Source organism: Podarcis filfolensis (assembly GCF_964270895.1).
Source record: "Podarcis filfolensis genome assembly, chromosome: 5".
Classification (NCBI taxonomy): domain Eukaryota; kingdom Metazoa; phylum Chordata; class Lepidosauria; order Squamata; family Lacertidae; genus Podarcis; species Podarcis filfolensis.
This window is the reverse complement of record NC_139608.1, coordinates 36,779,481-36,802,349: the sequence shown is the minus strand read 5'-3', so window position 1 is coordinate 36,802,349 and position 22,869 is coordinate 36,779,481. Positions and strand designations below refer to the sequence as shown.

The window sequence follows — 22,869 nt, the reverse complement described above, 5'->3', positions numbered from 1 at the left end:
AATGGTCAGGGGCCCCTTACCTTTACCTTTAACCATTCTAAGCAGCCTGAACAAACTACAGGCCCCAGGATCCTTTGCAGGACGCCATGACTGTTTAAAGTGGTGTGATACTGCTTTACATGTATAGTGCAGATAGGTCTAAATATCTGCCAGCTGTGCCACACTGAAACTTGTGTAGGTAGGTTTGTTTTTGCAGTATAGTAGAAATAAGATGTGTGCACAATGCATATCTCATAGGCTACAGGAAAGGATCAGAAATTATATGACAGGCAGTTTCTGAATGCTAAGCCCATCACTTTGGTGTAGAGGAGCAGTAGGCTGTTTATGAGTAAAGAGCCTCATTCCTGGGGCTCAAGGAAAGAGTAAACTGTAAAACAATGATGGACACACCAAATTAATGCTTAAAAGGAAAATGGGATAAGTCACCCCACCCCAATCTGCTTCAAATGTGCAAAGTCTTAGCATCTATATCAGATGAAATAAAATCTAGTTTTGTTTATTATCATCATTATCATTATTATTTACACACACATTGCCAACATCTACCAGCTGGGAGATGAAAACGGTAATATATGCGTATTTGATTACTGATAGATTTTAACAAGGATTGAATTGCAATGTTTGGATTTTCACTGAAGCACAGAGAGAGAAATGAAATAGAAAGAGGGGCGTATTTAGCATATGTGGCTTCATATGATGTGGTTTCAAGGGGAAATCTTGCAAGAGCAAAAGGGGGCTAATGATACTCCTCATTGTACTATGTGGTTTCTGTACATACAATTTGAATTTGAAAAGTATTCAAGAGAATAACATGTTCTTAAACAAGAGAAAGTAAACATTGCTGAAGTTCAAGAGATGCTGCTTTGTTGAGAAACTGAGCAAAGAAAATAAAGAATGGACAATCAAGGGGAGCAACTGGAGCATAACCACATCTTTAACAAACACAGCTAAATCATCATTGATGCAATAGCTGTTGAGGCATCTGATGTACCATTCTGTCCATTTTGTGGAATCAGTTTCAGCTATTGATGCTTGAAGATGCAGGCAATTTTCTTGCAGTTGTGTGGTCTACTACGTGGTCTCTTGACCCATGCTCACTGGTTTGTGCAAGCCATGGAGGGTTGACTAGGTAGAACCAGGGTGCGGTGAATGCTTCATTGCATGATAGGATGGTCCCCAAGAAGGTGGTAGTGCAGCCACTTGGGGGGGGGCAGTGAAATGAACTACCACCCAGTCAACAATGCACCTTTCTTTGGCAAGATGATTGACAGAATGGTGGTGGTTTAGCTGTCTCCCCCTGTTGAATATCAGACTGCCAAGTACATGCATAGGCTCCTCCATGTGATCAGAAGCTACACTGATTTCTAAGGGCTTATGATCGTGTGGTAGAGCAGGCACAGGCAAACTCGGCCCTCCAGATGTTTGGGGACTACAACTCCCATCATCCCTAGCTAATAGGACCAATGGTCAGGGATGATGGGAGTTGTAGTCCCAAAACATCTGGAGGGCCAAGTTTGCCTATGACTGTGGTAGAGGATACGAAGCATGTTCAGCTGCATAGTGGCTGGTGCCTATTAGATCAAGTAGCGAAGAAGGCAGGGAGACCAACAGTACGTGAAGCCAGAACCAGTGTCAGGCAAAGCAAACTGGTGCTTTCTCCGTAGTCTTTTTGGTGCCAAATAAATTCCCCCAGTCCTTTTAGCAGTTTTAAATCTGGGCTATAAACTATTTTATGCTGCCTCCTTCAAGAATTTCCTTGAACTTTTATGGCTGATTGTTGGCTTCCTGTTCTTGTTATTATTTATCGTCTTGCTTAATATTTTGTTGTAAATTGCCCAGGGAATGTTTTTTAATGGATGGCAATATAAATTTTTAATGGATGGCAATATAAATCTTAATAATAATAATAACAACAATAATAATAACAACAATGGCTTAGCCCCCGCGCCAAATTGCCAATCTGCTCTCAAGTGGAGAAATGGGCCTATTCTGAACAGGCTGCCCCCAAAGTAAGTTCTTCTTAAGGGAATAACCTTCTCTCTCTCTCTCCATCTTCTCTTAGAAATGCTTCTCTCTCTGCGCTTTCTGATGCCCCCGTGTCAATCTCCATCTGTGTCAAGGCCTCTTTTGGAGTGGGTGGCAGAGAACGTGGAATATTAGGGAATATATTGAGTTTGAAAAGTTGCCCTGCGTGGGGACATGCTAGCAAGAGAGAGAAATCAGAAGGGGAGGGAGAGGGAGATGGCGAGGCTGAGCACTGCTAAGGCTGATGAAGAGAGACAAGGAGCAGTCAAGAGTGACGAAGAGTGACCAAGGAAAACCAAGGCAGCAGCCGAGGAGTGCAGGGGACTTATTGAGATTCGGAGGCACTGGAGCGGAGCAGCTGACTGTGGCTGCTGGCAGATGCTGAGCAATAAGCGGGATTTACAGACTTCTGTCTACTTACCAACAAGTTATTTCCAGGCATTGCTTCTCGGCTGGGATGGAGTTTTCAATCACGATGCATGAGGTGGGTCTAATTCCAGGGACTCCTCGCTGAGTATGACCTTAGGGCAGGAGGATTGTTGAGTGCCTCACCTCAGCAGGCTGCTGCTTGAAAGGCTCCAGACTCAGATGTTACTTCCCCTGAATTGCTCATGGCATCCTAATATACTGAGAGCGGGACAGCATGACTCAGAGACGGATCAGATTTATATTTAAAAAGCATAGGCAACAGTATTGGTCCATAAGGGGTTGGGGTTGGGGGTGGGAAAATTCTCCAAAATCTATAGTTAGGCAAGGCCTAAGGCCAACCCAAAGGTCACAAAAAGAGAATAAGCTTTAATGTTCCCCAGAATTCTTCACCAGGCAAGATGTTGCACAGAGCAAGCAGGGCAGATGGGAGGATAACTTTTTTAAAAAATGTACCAGAATTTTGCCTGATATTGTAACCATAGGAGTCACTTGTAAACTCAGTGCCAAGATGGAGGTTACAGGCTGAATAAGTCTCTGCTGGATGCTATAGATATCAGGTTGCACACCTAGTATTGTGGGGCTAAAGTTGCGTAGATGCCACACATTGAAAGCACATTCAAAACACACAAAGAATCATGGAAACTGAAGTTTGCCGCTGAACTACAGTTTCCAGTACCCTTAACAAACTACAGTTCCCAGGCTTCTTCTCGGTGTGTCTGTGTTAAATGTACTTTAAAGGTACAAAGAGTATTAAAAGAACTGGCAGATGTGATCTCAGAACCACTGGCAGTCATCTTTGAGAATTCCTGGAGAACAGGCGAAGTCCCGGCAGACTGGAGGAGGGCAAATGTTGTCCCTATTTTCAAAACGGGGAAAAGAGAGGACCCAAATAATTACCGCCCAGTCAGTCTGACATCAATACCAGGGAAGATTCTGGAGCAGATCATTAAGCAAACAGTCTGTGAGCACCTAGAAAGGAATGCTGTGATCACCAATAGTCAGCATGGATTTCTGAAAAATAAGTCATGTCAGACTAACCTGATCTCGTTTTTTGACAGAATTACAAGCCTGGTAGATGAACGGAACGCAGTGGATGTAGCCTACCTTGATTTCAGCAAGGCATTTAACAAGGTGCCCCATGATATTCTTGTAAAGAAGCTGGTAAAATGCGGTCTTGACTATGCTACCACTCAGTGGATTTGTAACTGGCTGACTGACCGAACCCAAAGGGTGCTCATCAATGGCTCCTCTTCATCCTGGAGAAGAGTGACTAGTGGGGTGCCACAGGGTTCTGTCTTGGGCCCGGTCTTATTCAACATCTTTATCAACGACTTGGATGATGGACTCAAGGGCATCCTGATCAAATTTGCAGATGACACCAAACTGGGAGGGGTGGCTAACACCCCAGAGGACAGGATCACACTTCAAAACGACCTTGACAGATTAGAGAACTGGGCCAAAACAAACAAGATGAATTTTAACAGGGAGAAATGTAAAGTATTGCACTTGGGCAAAAAAAATGAGAGGCACAAATACAAGATGGGTGACACCTGGCTTGAGAGCAGTACATGTGAAAAGGATCTAGGAGTCTTGGTTGACCACAAACTTGACATGAGCCAACAGTGTGACACGGCAGCTAAAAAAGCCAATGCAATTCTGGGCTGCATCAATAGGAGTATAGCATCTAGATCAAGGGAAGTAATAGTGCCACTGTATTCTGCTCTGGTCAGACCTCACCTGGAGTACTGTGTCCAGTTCTGGGCACCACAGTTCAAGAAGGACACTGACAAACTGGAACGTGTCCAGAGGAGGGCAACCAAAATGGTCAAAGGCCTGGAAACGATGCCTTATGAGGAACGGCTAAGGGAGCTAGGCATGTTTAGCCTGGAGAAGAGGAGGTTAAGAGGTGATATGATAGCCATGTTCAAATATATAAAAGGATGTCACATAGAGGAGGGAGAAAGGTTGTTTTCTGCTGCTCCAGAGAAGCGGACACGGAGCAATGGATCCAAACTACAAGAAAGAAGATTCCACCTAAACATTAGGAAGAACTTCCTGACAGTAAGAGCTGTTCGACAGTGGAATTTGCTGCCAAGGAGTGTGGTGGAGTCTCCTTCTTTGGAGGTCTTTAAGCAGAGGCTTGACAACCATATGTCAGGAGTGCTCTGATGGTGTTTCCTGCTTGGCAGGGGGTTGGACTCGATGGCCCTTGTGGTCTCTTCCAACTCTATGATTCTATGATTCTATGAAAGCAGCAATGACTGCTCCCCATTATTTAAAATAAATGCCTGACTGTGGCTCTTCCCCAGGTCCAATGCTTTGTGTGAAACACACAGGCTCCTGATCAAGCAGAAATTTATAAAATGTTCAAATTGTTTCTCAAAGATGAAGAAAAAAAAGAGGAAGATCATAGAACTGTAGAATTGGAAGGGACCCTAAGGGTCATCTAGTCCAACCCTCTGCAATGCAGGAATCTCAGCTAAAGCATCCATTAGTTAGCCATTAGTTAGCCCAATGTCAAGGACAGCCAACAGTAATGCTTTTCACTGACCTCCAGCCATTGATCCTCAGTCAGTCCTGAGACCCCTACTGGTCAGCAACCTGCCTGAAGTTCCTGTGTGATTCCTTCTGTGCCCATCCACTGGCACAACTGTCTTTGAATGAGTCAGTCTGTGAGTTGTTGAAGCTAAGGTGGCTGTAAGGTGCCTGCCTGCTTGGCCTATAGAAAAACCTTTTAATCCAGCTCAGTTTCTGTTCACTGAGACTTCCTTCCTAATACTTCCAGGCTTAGAACAAACAAGACAGAAAAGCCATTTACCCAATTAGCAATTGTGTGAATGACTTTGAAAAAGCAAATTGTAAGCAAAAGGGATTTGGTTTAAGCACCCTTGCCCCCTGCTGCAGTCCAGATCTGGATCAGGCCACTTGTGTCTGCTGTCTCCATTGTGTGTGTGGGGTGGGGTGGTTCTCATTCCCTCCCATGTCTGCAATTTACTTGTAAAAAGTCATTCAGTCCATTAGCAAGTGAGAAAATACTGTCACATCTCACCTGGCCCTTAACTCCTCCCTTGTCAGCCCCCAGCCCCCCAGACTCACTTGCCCTGACTCTGCAACACTAGTAGTCCTATTGGCTTACCTGACTGGCTACTAGATCCTATGCTGAAGAGTGACATATGCATCCCATAATACTGCTGCTACAAAATAACAAGAACAACAGCAGCCAGTGTGGTATTGCGGGGGGGGGGGGTATAGAGTGTTGGACTAGGACCCAAGAGACCAAGGCTCAAATCTGCTATCAGCACACAAATCCCCTTACCCCATTCCCCCATGATGGAGAGATTTCTATTTTAAATTATAGAATTTTTCACCTATACGTATGAATTAACATATGCAAATTTTATGCAAACCACTCTCCTTTCTTTGTCCTCTCTTTTGGTGATGCATAAGTGGCCACCCTAGCTTTGAGAAGAGCTTTGTTGCATCCCATTAGCAAAGGTCCTGGCCATGATCAGATGCCTGTTAGCTACCTGTCCAAGGCTACTTAGCTACATTATTATTTGGCAATGATGACACAGATGCTCCTGCATGAATCCCAGATGGGCTCTAAAGAAAAGTGAGTGCCGCCCTGCAGGGCATGAGCTTGGCAGTGTGCGAGGAAACCATTCCGTCCTGGCACGTCCCATTTAAGCTCTTAAGCTTCTGTTTGATTTTTTGTTGTTGTAGAACATGGAACTGATTAAAATAAAATAAAAATCTCCTTAAGCCTGAGTGTAGATCTTGATGAATATTTCAGCTTTGGGTTGCTCTTCTGCTGTCTCTGAATCTGGAAAGAAGAAAAAAAAATAGCAGATCACAGTCTACATAAATAAATAGGAACCAAAGCCACTTCCAGGCCTGCCCCAGGAGGTGGGGTTGCGGGCATCACGCCCTCCCCACGTGAGCGGGGGCTGCTTTCAGCCCCCGCGAGAACAGGGGAATCCCAACCGTCCACGCCTCCCAGCCAGCCAATCAGCTGGCTGGGGGGGGCGTGGCCTGCCCTATTTAGGGCCGGAGCGGAGGGGGCTCGCCCTCTCTTCTCCGGCTAGCCCCCACGTTTTCCCACCCTCCCTCCCTTTAGTTGGGCTTTAGGTAGGTCTGACCTTGCTATGGACTTCGGTCTGTCGCCGCAAGGGGCATGGTAGGAATTTTTCCCAATTGGCAATTTACAGCCTTTTGGTTTTTCGCCTACCTCGTAGCAACTCGTCACAACTCTTCGGCATTGGCGGTAGGCATTGGTAAGAAGGGGTTAAGAGGATGTGTGGGGGGGGAGGAACGCCATCACCTCCCCCCAGTGAACGAAGGGTGGTCCATTAAAGGACTCCGGGGGGCGTGGCCCTGTCCGAAGCCTATGGAGGTGTGGGCCAAAGGCACGCCCCAGAGCGGTGACCCGGGGGAGCTCCTAGTCGACGTGCCTCGGCGGGAGACTCCCCCGATTAGTGTTAACCCTTCCCCCGTGTCTCCAGCAAATGGGCTGGAGCCGGATAGTCGATAGGACCAATGCCTAAGCCAATGCCTCTCATTCCTGAATTCAATAAAGTTGTGGCCTAATTCGCCCAATTAACCTTAATTATGGTGTCTCGTGTGTTTATTTATCTTGGTGGGGGGCGGGAACTCGCCACGCAAAGAGCTCCAACCTGAGCAAAGAGTGCTGTGTGTGTGTGTGTGTGTGTGTGTGAGTGAGTGTGTGTGATCATGCTGTGGATGCACACTCACTATTTTGAGCACACAGACCAACTTGATGCCCTCCAGATGTTTTGGCTCCTCCACCCCCTGTGGGCCAACTTTGACAGGCCCAGCTGTCAATCATATGATGTCATAATGTTGTGCCCTTCATCATGTACCTCCTCCTAGAGATGTCTGGAGGGTGGCAACCTGAGAACGGGCTTTTTCTGCGGTGGTTCTCCATTTATAAAATGCTCCTCCCAGGGAGGTTCACCTGGCGCCTTCATTATACATCTTTAGGCACCAGGCAAAAGCACTCCTCTTCAACCAGGCCTTTGGCTGATTGACACCCAGTGCCCTTTTAAATGTGTTTGGTGGATGTAATTTAAACATACAGTCAGAAGGGGGAGCAGGAAGAAGACATTGGTTGGATCTACACGGAGCTTTTTAACGTTATTAGAACGATATTGGATACCTTGTTCTGAAACGTCACAGGGCATACTGGTAAAATAAAAACGTTCCTTACCTTGTTTCCTCCATAAAAACACACTTTCCCATACTGCCAGTTCCTGGTTGCTCTGCAGCACCCTCTAGTGTCACATTTTGATAGCGGATTATTAATGTTACAAGCAAAATGTAACGTGTCCAAATCCATTATGATAACCGTTCCCTATCCCTTCCTTAAAGTTATAAACCATGAGGGCAGATCTGCTCATTGTGTCTTCTCCATTCCTCCCACCCCACAACAAGGGTGTGTGTGTGTGTGTGTGTGTGTGTGTGTGTGTGTGTGTTTTCAATCCTGTTGAGTACTCCTTCCCAAGCAGCTTCCCTGTGTGGAAGGCTTGCTTGCAAATGAGCAAGGAGATATGGATTTTGCAGAATGCTGTTTCAGGGGCAGGGAGGAGAGTCAGGTGGGGAAAAGGAGAACTCAGGCAGAAAAGGAGCACCCCACATCCAAAGGCATCTGTGGCATTTGCCCGTTCGTTTGAAAATGTCTGTACAGGGGGAGAGACAGAGTTAATAGGTAGACCAATAGAAAAGCCAGAGGCAGAGCCTACCTGTTTATAAAAGGGCTTAACCCGAGGGATGGGTTGGTTGGTTTTAGTTAGCTGGTTGGCAAAAGGCAGTTAGGAAAGCAGTTGGCAGACAGATGGAATTAAAGAGACAGTTAGTGCAGTTGGTTCTTGTGTGAGGGGAGGTAGAAGAGTTAGAGACAGGATAAAAATAAGACTAAGAAGGTAAAGAGTAACAACGTTTTGAACGCAGTTAAAGTTTATTTGTGTCTGCAATAAGCTACACCCTTGTTTGGTAACTTAAGAACCTGACTGAGACTAAGTGATGTACCGGGGAGGACCTGGTTGGTGGCAGCGGATTAGTGGTGTATGGGTCAATAGTCCGTGAGATGACCAGGGGCTCTATATGAATGCCACAGCATTCACTATCACCATTCCTACCTTCTTCCGAGAGATGCAACCGGCTCAGTTGCTCCCTCCTTCACTCTCAGGCCTTTTCATTCATGGTGTCTCTCCCCCCCCACCTGCTCCTCCTTCATATCCAACTCTGCCCTCCAGTCCTAGATTGTTCTGGGCGGCCCTTTCCAAAATGTGAAAATCTTGGGCTGTCACCACCTTACTCAAATGAAACCAAGAACCTCTCACAGAAAAGAATTCTGATTCAGTTTATGGTTTGGTTGAATCAAGTGCATAGCCCTAGTATGTGGCCCCTATAAGCTTGGCCGAGAAGGAAATGTGGCCCTCAGGCTGAAAAGGATTCCCTGCCTCTGATATAGGGGAATGGGCTGCCCAATCCCTATACATCACAGGCCCAATTCTGACTGTCCCAATCCTTATTTAAAGGGGGGGGGAGTATTGTCTAGTTTGGCCCAGAACCATGCTTCTATTTTCCCTATGGTCACTCGCAGGGAGGGGACAGATCAAGGCTGAGATTTCCTTTCTTTTCTAAAATGACTTTCAGACAGCAAGAAAAGCACAAGCCATAACGTTTTGTCACAGTGACATACCTGTGAATATCTATACATCTAACATGATCAGCGTGGGGTAGTTTGGTCTTGACCCTTTTGCTAAATGTCCCTGCACCTCATCTTGCATCCGGGGGACATTTCTCTCTACCACAGCCTTGAATCAAACAGACCACAAAGTGATTTCCCAAAGCATTAAAAAAAATAATAAAAATCAGAGCGCTAAAAAACATGCTGTGCACCCACTGGATGCATCTACATGCACAGTACGCCTCCTCCAAAGCTGGAGGATTTCAGCAACAATCTAAATCTAAAAATAACTGTATACAATAATAATTACACTTTAGGGACATTGCTGAAGAGGCGGGGTGGGTCTTTTGTTTCCCATTGGCTGGTGTTTAAACATATGGATTTCACATGGCAAACACACCAACAGCCACTAGGGGGCACCCGCTTACCTCAAACTTTTCTTTTTTAAGAAAACGGAAAAATATCTGTAATATTATAAGTGCTGACTGGAGCATACAAAGTGAAGGGAGATGCCAGAATGCCTTTCCTGCTCCCTCTCCAAACAGCGAACACTCACCCTCCTGCCTGCATTATCTAGCCTGTATATACGTAGACTCACACCTCTAGCCAGAATGCAAGTTCCCCAATTATTTATGCTGCAAGGGTCCTTTCACAAATATACCGATTGCATAGATATTCGCTTAGCAGTAGGAAGGCTGGAGATTAGCTTGAAAATACTCCACTGGTTGCAGTATGTCTGCACATATGCATTGCTAGTTGACTTTAAAATGGAGCAAACCACATTTAGCAGCAAAGGTAGCTATGGAAACATAACCAAAATCGTTCCAGCACCTTTCGTGCCGAGCCAGTTCTTGCAGACAGAGAACACTGTCAAGGGAGGAGAGAATATTGTTTCTTATAAATAATACAATGCAAGGTGTACTGCAAACAGAATCGATATATTAGCAGCTAAAAGTGAAGAGGCTTCAGGCTAACATACCTAATAGACAAAATTCTGATTCCTGAAGTATTAATTGTGCTGAAAGGCTGCCTTTTCCTGGTTTTGTGTTGGTGTCCAGGCAGAAATTTCTCCAATAAGTCTCTCTCTCTCTCTCTCTCTCTCTCTCTCTCTCTCTCTCTGTGTGTGTGTGTGTGTGTGGTGAAAAATGGCACACAGGTACTCACCCCTTAATAAAAGTGTCTTGCGTGCCAACACAAAATGTCTTCCATGGGCAGCATAGAGGGCATAGAGTACCATCACACACACACACAAAAAAAAAACAGCATATTTACTTCCTTCTAGGGGAGAGGTTTTAAGGCAGGTGTGTGCCATAACCCCCCCCCCACCCTTGTAGATTCCCCAAGCGTCCCTATTTTCCAGAGATAGTCCCTGATTTACAGAAGCCATCCCGATTTCTGATTTGATCCCGGAATGTCCCGCTTTTCCTTTGTTGTTTAGTAATTTAGTCTGACTCTTTGTGACCCCATGGACCAGAGCACGCCAGACATTCCTGTCCTCCACTGCCTCCCGCAGTTTGGTCAAACTCATGCTGGTAGCTTCAAGAACACTATCCAACCATCTCGTCCTCTGTCGTCCCCTTCTCCTTGTGCCCTCAATCTTTCCCAACATCAGGGTCTTTTCCAGGGAGTCTTCTCTTCTCATGGTGACCAAAGTATTGGAGCCTCGGAAGAAGAAGAAGAAGAGTTTGGATTTGATATCCCGCTTTATCACTACCCGAAGGAGTCTCAAAGCGGCTAACATTCTCCTTTCCCTTCCTCTTCCTTCCCCACAACAAACACTCTGTGAGGTGAGTGGGGCTGAGAGACTTCAGAGAAGTGTGACTAGCCCAAGGTCACCCAGCAGCTGCATGTGGAGGAGCGGAGACGCGAACCCAGTTCCCCAGATTACGAGTCTATCACTCTTAACCACTACACCACACTGGCTCAGGATCTGTCCTTCCAGCGAGCACTCAGGGCTCATTTCCTTAAGAATGGATCAGTTTGATCTTCTTGAAGTCCATGGGACTCTCAAGAGTCTCCTCCAGCACCATAATTCCTTAGGACATCCCTATTTTCACCAGGGAAATATTGAAGGGTATGGTAGGGCATCCCATTTTTTTTCAGTGGAGAAATATTGGAGGGTGTGCTTCAGTCTTGGTACTTCAAGTATTTGGGGCCTAATGGAACATTCAGCTGGACAGAACAGGAAATGAGTTTTATTCAAGGATCAGGTCAACCTGCATCTTGGAGCTATATTGCAAGGGAGAAGCTTATAGACAGACTCATCCCTGTCACTTCCATCCTGGAGCACTGCAGGGGAAAAAGTGCCTTCCACAATGGTGGATATGTCCTTCACTGTTGTGCATCATTGTTGAAAAACAATAGATCTCCTCCCACCTAATGTGTTATCATAAGTGAATAGGGCAGTCATGTGACACAACATAATTTTCTGCCCTGTCACTCGAGTGCAATAATAATAATATTAATAATAATTTATTATTTGTACCCCACCCATCTGGCTGGGTTTCCCCAGCCACTCTGGGCGGCTTCCAACAAAGACCAAAAATACACTAAAATGTCACACATGAAAAACTTCCCTGAACAGGGCTGCCTTCAGATATCTTCTGAATGTCAGGTAGTTGTTTATCTCTTTGACATCTGATGGGAGGGCGTTCCACAGGCTGGGCGCCACTACTGAGAAGGCCCTCTGCCTGGTTCCCTGTAACCTCACTTCTCACAATGAGGGAACCGCCAGAAGGCCCTCGGCACTGGAGCTCAGTGTCCGGGCAGAACGATGGGGATGGAGACATTCCTCCAGGTATAATCTTCCATACCAGATGAAACAGTATTTCAAGGGTTATCTGGGATGGTGTCCACTTTCCATATGTCTGGTAGCAGACATACAGGATAACACAGTGTGGTCTATCTTTCTCTCCCCCCCCCCAAAAAAAATTGAGCCCAAAGCTCTACTGCACTGTAAATTAAATCCTAGGTGTAAAATGATGTCACTTCCGTTTCCTTTCTAGGTATGTTGTATGGAAAAAGAAATGGCTGCCCTGACATCATTTCCCAGGAGCATTTGAGGTTCCTGGAAAGGAAATGGAAGTGATATCATTTTCCAGGGGTATTTTAGGTTACAGTTTGTGTGTCGCAGCACAGCAGTGAGCTTACCTTTCACTGAAATTGAGCTTTCCCCCTTAAAATAAGGGAGCTCATTTGGGTAAGTAAAGGTAAAGGGACCCCTGACCATTAGGTCCAGTCATGACCGACTCTGGGGTTGCGGCGCTCATCTCGCTTTATTGGCCAAGGGAGCCGGCGTACAGCTTCGGGGTCATGTGGCCAGCATGACTAAGCCGCTTCTGGCGAACCAGAGCAGCACACGGAAACGCCGTTTACCTTCCCACTGGAGCGGTACCTATTTATCTACTTGCACTCTGACGTGCTTTCGAACTGCTAGGTTGGCAGGAGCAGGGACCGAGCAACGGGAGCTCACCCCGTCACAGGGATTCGAACTGCTGACCTTCTGATCGGCAAGCCCTAGTCTCTGTGGTTTAACCCACAGTGCCACCTGCATCCCATCTCATTTGGGTTCCAGACCTCAAATGATCATATTGCAGTTACATGGAATTGTTTTTCTTTTCATTAATTAAATAATAATAATAATAAAGAGACCACCCACTACCCACCGCATTTCATAGAAGAATTCTCCACCATCACCCAAAAGGAACCACATATCTTGTTTATTTTTAATTTAATTGGGGGGGAGGGGCAATGACATGTTGATTGATGATGAGTGAGGGGTAATTAATTAAATGGAAATTGATTTTGGAGCAGAATCTGGTTGAAATTAATTGGGGGTAAATTAATTGAAGAAGAACTGGTTTAGATTATCTGAGACGGGGTGCAGATTAATTGCAGTGTGTTCTTAGGGTGATTTGAATGTGAAATTAATTGACTTGCCTTGTATATTGAAGTAATTGTTTTAAAATTTGCATCTGTATGCATAAATTAGCATATGCAAACTCTGTGAAAATTTGCATCCCTTTTCATCATGTTTTGCTGTTGTTTAAGCGGCAACCCTGCCTGTCCTTTGACCCACATAGCTTACCATATATTATTTGTACTCTGGAAAGCGACAGTCCAGCTGAACACAGTGCCTTTCTCCTTCTGTGTAAAATGAACCCAAGACTAAGCTGATGAGCTGTAATGCATTAAGCAGCATCACAGGCTGTGTGACTAAGGCCCAGAGATGTTCCTTCCCCAGTCTGGTGCCTCCACATGTTTTGATCTACAACTCCCATCAGCCCTAGCCATTATGGTCCTTGGGAGGTGTTTCCAAAAATATTTGGAGGGAACCAGGTTGGGGAACTCTGTCTTAAATTAGCGAATAGTCCAGATCTAGCTAGATAATTGGATTTGGATTTGATATCCCGCTTTATCACTACCCAAAGGAGTCTCAGAGCGGCTAACATTCTCCTTTCCCTTCCTCCCCCACAACAAACACTCTGTGAGGTGAGTGGGGCTGAGAGACTTCAGAGAAGTGTGACTAGCCCAGGGTCACCCAGCAGCTGCATGAGGAGGAGCGGAGACGCGAACCCTGTTCCCCAGATTACGAGTCTATCGCTCTTAACCACTACACCACACTGGCTCTGTGCTGATGTCATACAGAGGAACCTTGGTTCTTGAACTGCTCTGTTCCCAAATGTTTTGGCTCCCGAACATCAAAAAACTGGAAGTAAGTGTTCTGGTTTTCAAACGTTCCTCGAAACCCAAACATCCGACGTGGTTTCCAATCTGCAAAAAGCCTAGCTGTGAGCCAATCGGAAGCCGCACCTCAGAATCTGTATGTTTCGGAAGTCAAACATCCTTCCAGAACAGATTACGTTCAACTTCCAAGCATCCACTGTACAGTGGTACCTCGGGTTAAGTACTTAATTAGTTCTGGAGGTCCTGAAACTGTTGTTAACCTGAAGCACCACTTTAGCTAACGGGGCCTCCTGCTGCCGCTGCGCCACTGCTGCACGATTTCTGTTCTCATCCCGAAGCAAAGTTCTGAACCCGAGGTACTATTTCTGGGTTAGCGGAGTCTGTAACCAGAAGCGTATGTAACCAGAAGCGTATGTAACCCGAGGTACCACTATTATATTCTCTTGCCTTTTGGTAACCCAGAGCCAAACTCAGGAGGCTGCAAATCTGAGCAGATGATTGGTGTGTAGAGGAGATGCAGGATCTTTTCTGCTGCAGTCACTTTCCCACTCAGAATTGCCACTTTGAAGAAACTATATCTTTATGAGGAGAAATCCCCACGTAAGAAGGTTGTTCTGCAATAAACACTGACAGAATTGTAAATAGTTAACTGTATGAATGGGAAAAGTCACTTGTTACACTAGCTGAATCTAGAGATATATGTTACAATTGGGTTCACTTGGCAATCTGACAGGAAGCAGTTTAGACTGCTATAGTGGCCAGGAAGGTGGTTGGGATCTCAAGTCAGAGTTTCTATGAGCTAATAGAATCCAGAAGGTCAGACCGTGCGAGGTCCTTTAATGGTCATTCCATTCAGACTTACTGGTCAATGGTTATAGGCCACTGATGTTTTGGAATTCTAGTGAGAACCAGCTGATTGGTGAACCCGGAAAGAATGGAAGTGCAAACTCAACATTCTTTAAGGGTCAGCTAGGCAGTTTTCAAGGGGCTCTGAAGAGATTCATTGAGGGAATAAAGAAAAGAATCTGAAGAGGCAGGAAGCAAACCTGCAGAGGGCCTAGACCCCAGAAGAGCAGCAGGAACTGGTGTCAGTAGAGTTCAAGAGAGATGCAGGGGCAATCTTTGTGGCAGCAGGTAGCTGCTGGAGAGTAAGAAGCCATCCTCAAAGCTGAAATCAATGAAGGTGGAAGCCAAGATAGGCTTGCCATATTTCAAACAGTGAAAATCCAGACAGAAAAGTTGTTGAGCTTTTCTGTCAAATTTGCAGCAGCAACAACAAACCCTGAAGTTTTTGAGCTACCTTTAAGGAACATTGGCAAAAACGACAATGCCAACATTGGTTGCCATACGTCCGGATTTTCCCAGACATTTTTTTTTTGCGATTTCTGCTTCTGACTGCAATATTCCAGATATGTCCAGGAAATTCTGGACATATGGCAACCCTAAAGAAGATATTCAAGGGCATCTGAAGACTTCGGCAATAGTCATTTGGGAGAGCTGAAGCCAGAGTGTCAGCAGAGGTTGGTTAATCTGAAGAAACAGTGTGTCCTTGACCAGAGAGAAGACTGGTGATAAAGTCCTAAGGAAAGCCTGCAAGGTAACTGTGGGGAGAAGAATCCTGATTGAAGAGAAGACTTCAGATTAAGTTCTCTATGCAGCTGTGATTTAACAAGGCAGAAGGGTAATTGGCTAATGGCTTCTTATAGAGGCTGGATGCCGAGTAGGTCTCTAGATTTCTATCTAAAACAAGAGTAAACAACCTGCAAATAAATCCATTATTTTATATTATAGTAAGATTTAATAAATCATAATACATTTGTTTGACTTTTAAACCTTGGTTCTCCTGGTCTGCTTGTCTTCTGCTTATATCTAGCTTCTGTGTCTGATAAGAGATGAACAAATAACTTATTTATTTAAAACTAAATGGTGGCAAGAAAAATATATAGAAAAGTAAATAAAGCAGATACTTTGAATTTATGCTCTAAGTAGCAGGGATCCGTCCTATGATAATATAAATATGGTGTTGTTGCTTTTTAAAAAATTGTATATGGAAAAGAACAGCTGAGAGGTACAGCAGTGAGAGATCACACCTTGTGGTCCAGAGATGGGGTCCTCCATGCTTTGGTGGATAGTGGTAGGATATTTAAACCACAGCTGATCCTCCATAACAGCCCCTTGAGCTGCTTTTTCTCCTGCAGATTCAGACATGATCTTAAAGTGCCGCATACATGTGATTTTGGCCAAAATGGAAGGGATGGAAGCTGAGAAACAGGACTCTTTTCAACTAGGCTCAGTGAGGCACAGACTCGCTTCACTGTCATTGTGCAGACAGTGGTTCATCTTGCTTCCACTTGGATGGTAGTAGGCAGAGGCAGTACACTTAGCATATAGAGCAGCCTTTCTCAACCTGTGGGTCCCCAGATGTTGTTGGACTACAACTCCCATCACCCCTAGCTAGCAAGGCAAGAGCTCAGGGATGATGGGAGTTGTAGTCCAACAACATCTGGGGACCCACAGGTTGAGAACCACTGATATAGGGGCATACACAATACCAGAGGGGTCCCTGCAAGAAGCATACACCCATACCCACTGCTGGATCCCTTTTTCAAAGGAAAGTCACCTTTCACATACAATTTATAACTGAATTGCAAACTGGAAATGAAAATAAGGCTGCACTCGTAAGCATATTTACTTGAATGTTAACTCCATCAAGATCAATAGGGCTTCCTTCAGGGAAAAATGTTTCCAATGGGAGTGCTAAGGTGAAGTATCTATGTAGGACAACGCTTGCCCTCTCTGAAATGCACTGTACTCTATTTCTGCCCACCTCCCCTTGTGCTCCCACTGTTTAGAGCAAGGGTAGTCAACCTGGTCCCTACCGACCACTAGTGGGCGTTTCAGGATTCCAGGTGGGTGGTAGGGAGTTCTACGCTACATGTTACTGCAGCACTGGTGGGCAGTAAGGAAACTTTACCATCAGGAAAAATGCATTAGTGAGTGGTAGGTATAAAAATGTTGACTACCCCTGGTTTAGCGGGTTCCTTTCTTTTCACTGGGGCTTGGTGAAGGTGAATTTCCTGGTGGGTTGTGTCCTTGGATTCAGAGCACAACTAGCATGAACCTGTGCTAAATATCTAGTGTGGACACGACTTGTATTGGTTGTGATGCAGTTGAACCATAACCCCAGATCCCCAATTGGCTGCCCTCAGGTAATGTGTCCATCAAACACAATAACATCTCTACTGTCACACCCAGAGTTGGGCTTCATGGATTCTACCTACCCACATACATACACAGCAGAATTGTAACTCTGAAACACGGTTTTCTGAGAAGTTCAGCTTTAATTGAAATAATGGTTTTACAGCATTCAAGGCTGTGAAGAAAACGTTGAAAATGTGTTGGCAGCATTTGTCAAAGCTGCAACATCTTGAAGGGGCCTGAGCATCAGCAGCCAATGTTCAGTGTAACTCTCCATTTTCCTTTATAGCTCCTAGCCCATCCTGCTCTGCCCTTGCTGACCCCTGATGACTTCCTCCTTCTACACTTCCTCCTTACCTGATCACAGATTCAACTCCTAAACCTGTTTACCAATGCAGCTGGAAGTTTTAAGCTTCCTGGGAGGGTTTGAAATTCATTTATTACTAGGAATGCCAGAAAACATATTCAAGCTCCGGCTTTGTGGACTTGTATAGCCCACTTCAAAGGAGGGGTGAGGTTTTGTTCTGAAATCCTTCAACTTATATTCAAAGTGACCATTGGAAATGCAGTTTCCCTGTGAGCCAGCCCTTACTAATCAGCATGTAAGGTCAGCCTGCAAGAGTGGAGGAGAAAGGAGGGAAGAGGGGAGGGCAAACCATTTTCAACTCTCCTTGAGCATCCACCATAGCATCTCCAGCTGTCTTTTGCAAGGAATGGAAGAGACAAGTGGGACATGCCTAGCAGAGCACTCCTCATTTTAATAGGACCTTCCTGGAATCATCTGACTCCAACTTCACAAACCACCCCCATTTCTCCTCCTGATCCAACCACCCACTCCACGATACCTCCACAGGGCTCAACAGCCCCTGAAATTTGGAGGTGCCTGCACCGATTTGGCATGTTGGTATTTTGTTTCCTGCCAATCTGAAGTTCAAAAAAACAATGACTCTTAATCCCATTGCTGTTGTCTCGTGTCCTTGTTCTGGTGATATTTGGGGAGGGGTAGAACATTTGGGGAGATATTTGGGGTAGAACATTTGGGGAAGGATAGGGACACGAGTGGCACTGTGGTCTAAACCACTGAGCCTCTTGGGCTTACCGATCAGAAGGTTGGCGGTTCGATTCCCCTTGATGGGGTGAGCTCCCGTTGCTCAGTCCCAGCTCCTGCCAACCTAGCAGTTTGAAACCTAGCAGTTTGAAAAGTGCAAGTAGATAAATAGGTACCGCTTTGGTGGGAAGGTAAACGCCGTTTCTGTGTGCTGCTCTGGTTTCGGTGTTCTGTTGTGCCAGAAGCAGCTTAGTCATGCTGACCTCATGACCCGGAAAAACTGTCTGTGGACAAACACCAGCTCCCTCAGCCAGTAAAGCGAGATGAGCGCCGTCTGTGACTGGACTTAACTGTCAGAGGTCCTTTACCTTTTTCTTTTTTAAAGAACATCTCAAATGAAATGTTAGCCTGTTTTTAAAAGCTGTTCATCAAAACAGTTCTGAGGTTAATCCTGGGGTTTGTAGCTGACCTGAGGCTGAAAGTGTCAACAGCCAGCAGGCCATCCCTACCCTGCTTGCACATAAGCTCTCAGTATACCTGGACAAATGAAGAACAGACATTATTGAGAGTGAATATTTTCTCCTTCCAATGAAGTCTCAGCTCAGGGCTGTTCTTCAAAAACTATGCTGTACCTTACGCTCAAGATTGCACAGGGAACAGACAGAACTCTTCTTCAGTCCCACTGTCATGTGGCTCTCAACAATCAGAAGCAGAAACTTTACTGTCCATTGTTAAACTTTAGTGCTTAATGTTTTAATAAACAGACAGGTCCATCCCCCTGAATCGTTAAGTCAGCAATAAAACAGAGAGCTGAAGCTGCTTTATGATCTTCTTCTTCTGTGCGTTGCTGGCGTGTTTGAAAATGAACCAATGGCCTGCGCTTGAAAGCCAGGTTTCACTGCCAAGGTGAAGCACCCTTGAAGTTTTAATGCTGAAATTCGAGAATTCTGGAAGGAAAGTGGCCCATTCTCCCTAGGAAGATGAATTAAGAACATTTGGGAAGAACAGAAATTAAGGTAGCAACTCTCTGTTCTTTCCCCCAAATTTAAAATAATTATGATACATTAAATCATGTCAAAAAACTGAAAATGCTGGGCCCCATAGCTCTATGCTGTCCAAGTCCACTGCAGCATTGACCAAGACTCCAAGAGCTTCAAAAATGCAGATAAGCTCTTCTGGATATTTTGTGTATCCTCTCCCAGGACTCATTTACACTTCTGTTTGTGCCATGCCTAGAAAGCATGAGTCTCTATGGTTTTTTGTTTGACCCACAAAGCCACACTTTCTAGGCATTAGTCCAAGTGGTTTTCCCCTTGCCACACTCCTTTCCAAGGGAAGACCCACTCCTTAGTGGTAGATCAGATGTTGTTTCCTCCAATTGAGTGCTAGAGAGTGGTTTTCCCCAAAGAGAAGCAGCAGGACAAGAGGAAATGTGGATAGGCCCCCAGTTAAAAATGCTAAATTTGTAAGCTGATGTCCACTTCCCTGGGAGCAAGTCCCACTGAACTTATTTAGCCTTCTGAATAAACATTCTTGTGGATTGGGCTGTTGACAAAGACTTGGGAAGGAAGCCATGTGCAGAAGTTCAGGTTTTATAGAATGAACAGGACCAAATTTCAGATCAAATCATTTGGGTGGCAAACACTGGAAAGGACTTTGCAGTGATCTCGGAGTCCACACTGGAGGCAAGTAATAGTGTCAACATAATATTCTCACAGCAGATTCCCCCCCCCCCCCATGGGGTATCTCATGTTAGATGACAGTGCTTTGGTTTTGTGTGTATATAAATTTCACAGACTCATATGCTACTGATGCTTGGCATGTGAGCAAGAGAAGAAGTTAATTGACAAAGTGTGGGCTATATAGCTAGCCAGAATCTGGCAAGAACTACCACTCTGTCTCTATTTGGCACAGAGTGGAAGTTTGGCACGTGAGATACATTGCAGCAAGCATGTGGTGATGTCAGGAAGATGCAGGGCTTTGCTGAATATTTTCCTGTCTCAATTTTCAAGCCAAAAAGCGATGGAGCAGTAGAAATAGTTCCTAGAAGGTGTATGGCAGGGAGTCTTGGGTTGTAAGGTAAGTTAACAAGGAGTTTACCTTACTGCAGGGGCAGTTAGAGGGTGGAAGACCCTCCTGAGCAATGGGGGGATGCCTATCAGGGTGAGGTGGGGCAATCAACTTCCCTTCCCTTTAAGTTAGGATACAAGCCATAATAAAAAGGAAGATGTCACAGAGCTATGTAAAAAGAAGAGGCAGTGGCAATATAAATGAATAGGTGAGTTTCTACACAGACACACCCCAACAAAATAAGAAAACCCAGAAATGAAGATGTAAGACAGTGTTTTGAGTGCAACAAGCCAAAGATGTTGGCAATAGGCAAACAATCCTTCAATGTGGGCCCCTAACTTCAGGTAAAATCTGGGGACATCTCTCTCCTGGTGTTCACCTGGAATGGGTGGCTGTACCCTTGCTTGTAATATATATATATACACAATTATAGTCGTATTTGTACATATCCCATTCGAGGTATCTTATGCAACTCCAAAAAATGTACAAGAGCAGGAGGCCAGTTAAATGAAACAACAGCACAGAGCAGCTATGCATCTTAAACCAGATCTCGAGCAGTGAAGGCCATATTTAGGAGAAGGGGCTTAAAATACACTTGGTTTTGAAAACCTGCTTAAATGTTTGTAGTCTTGGGACCAACTGCAACTTTACAGAAATGGATTTCCATCATTTAGGAGGCAACCACAGAAAAAGCCCTGTCTCTCATATCCACTCACCTTAATGTCTTACATGTAATGAAGCCATCAGGGCTGAAGAGCAGTTCTCCTTACACAACCCTTCTCACTGGTTGGCTGTGGGAGGCCAGTTGGATAAACACCCGTCCACGTAACGAGGCCTTTAAGTAACCACCACGTTACGCTCTGCATAATTCCCTAGCTACAGTGGCTCAGGGGTATGGTCTGAAGGCACATGAGGACACCACTTTGCTGAAGCTAAGCTGGTCTGAGTCTGGTCAGTGCCTGGATGGGTGACCTCCTGGGAAAGGTGGAATAAATGTAAGCAAATCAATCAATCAACCAATTCAACCAAGTTACCCTAATGTCTCCTAAAAGTGCATCAGTATGATCCATCAGCTTCTGGCTGCCAATTATGGGATGCACCTCCCCCCCCCCAAAAAAAAATCCTATATATCTTCTACACAGTTGGCTAGCTAGTACCATGCTGGGAGAGGTTGGATGAGGATTCTGATCTGGAGGCATGCTCTGGGTTTTACAGGCATTGTAAAAACAGAAATGTCAAAAGAAGGGAGCACGTTTTGATTCAGCTCAATCTTAGCTGTCTCTGTGTATTTGTGTATCTCTCTGTATGTATCCTGACATGCTTCATGGTAGAGTAGAAAACACAGTGCTAGACATGAGTTATTTGTGTACACAAAAGAAAAGTATTCAAAATGAAAATGGAATCCTCTTCACATTTTGCAGAAAGGTAATTTCAAGGCAACCCTTTAAAACAAAGTCTGCATCTTTGCTGACATCTTTTCCCACTTGCTTTTTATGGGCTAAGATGTCCCCCCCCCCCCAATAGTGTACTGTCAACACTGCTTGCAGCTGCTCTGGGATGTTTGTGTGTCTGTGTGACTTGTGTGTGACTTTATGAATGTCTTAATACTGCAGTGGGTTTCTGTTTTTAAGTCACTTTGAGTCTTCTGTGCAAGAAGCAACTAACAAGTCTAATAAATAATAGTAAACAATAATATTAATGTAACCTTATTCCACATCTGTCTAATACAGGAGCTCAGGCCTTCCTTTGAAACATTGGTCTTTGCAGAAATTGCAACGCACAACTGCTTGTCCTTTTCTAAGATGCACTGCACCACAGCTATCTTTCAAAAAAGAGATGGAGAAAGAAAGAGAGGGAAGGATGAAGACTGACGGGGAGAGGAAGAAGAGAGGAAGACAGAAGACTAGATAGATAGATAGATAGATAGATAGATAGATAGATAGATGATAGATGGATAGATGATAGATGATTTCTGAGTCCAGAAAGGTGAATAATCTGGTGTAGTTTTCAATAGGAGAGACATCTCCCTGACACTGTGTCCACAAACAATTACAACCAGAATATTTAATGTAAACAAGATCATTCTTCTTTAAGTCATTGGGGCTCTGCTGCTTAAATCAAGCTCCAGAAGACAAAGAGTTGGGAAGCAGGATCATCCATCAACTCTGCTGAAAGACCTGCTCCACTGAATCCCCTCCCCTCAACTGTCACCAAGGAGCATCTATTCCATCAGGAGACAGTAGGGGCTGGGAAACAGGGCCTTTCATTGGGTGTGCTGAAAGTCCATCTCCATTGCATCTTCAACCCCTCAGCTGTCGCCTGGAAGCAAATGTTCCATCAGAAAGTGTTGTGGCCCTGGTGTCAGGCTCCCTGTCTGCAGTGGATACAATCATTGCACCAGTACCTCTCTGGCCTCCAACTTGAGCCCTATATGACTCCTCTCCAGTCACCTGGCAGCAGCCATTTCATTGGGCTACACCACTGGAAGAGATGAGACACAGGGCCACAGTGCTGAGAGATCAGCTACGTTGCACTTCTCATCTCCCTGAACTGCTTCCATTCCAGATTTCCTTCTTCCTCCTCTTCCCCTTTTCCTTTTGTGTGTGTGTGTTGTAGATGCTAAGCCTGCAGGCAGGAACTGTCTAGCTTTGATGCCTTATATGGAAACAATCTCTCTTGACAGAAAAGAAGGATAAAAATGCCT

At 45.0% G+C, this 22,869-nt stretch overlaps 1 long non-coding RNA gene across 4 annotated transcripts; it reads right to left on the bottom strand.

Annotated features, from left to right (window-relative positions):
- Nucleotides 1-480: 480 nt before the first annotated feature.
- LOC310762676 lies at nucleotides 481-8,414 on the bottom strand. 4 transcript variants are annotated; one of them, XR_014548130.1, is made up of 3 exons: nucleotides 8,214-8,414; nucleotides 2,447-2,652; nucleotides 481-1,199 (listed from the first exon to the last, which is right to left on the bottom strand). It is a non-coding gene; the product is annotated as an uncharacterized lncRNA (long non-coding RNA). The 4 variants fall into 4 exon arrangements; XR_014548131.1 differs by lacking the exon at nucleotides 8,214-8,414 and adding an exon at nucleotides 7,682-7,897; XR_014548132.1 differs by lacking the exon at nucleotides 8,214-8,414 and adding an exon at nucleotides 5,006-5,574.
- Between the last annotated feature and the right edge of the window lie 14,455 nt (nucleotides 8,415-22,869).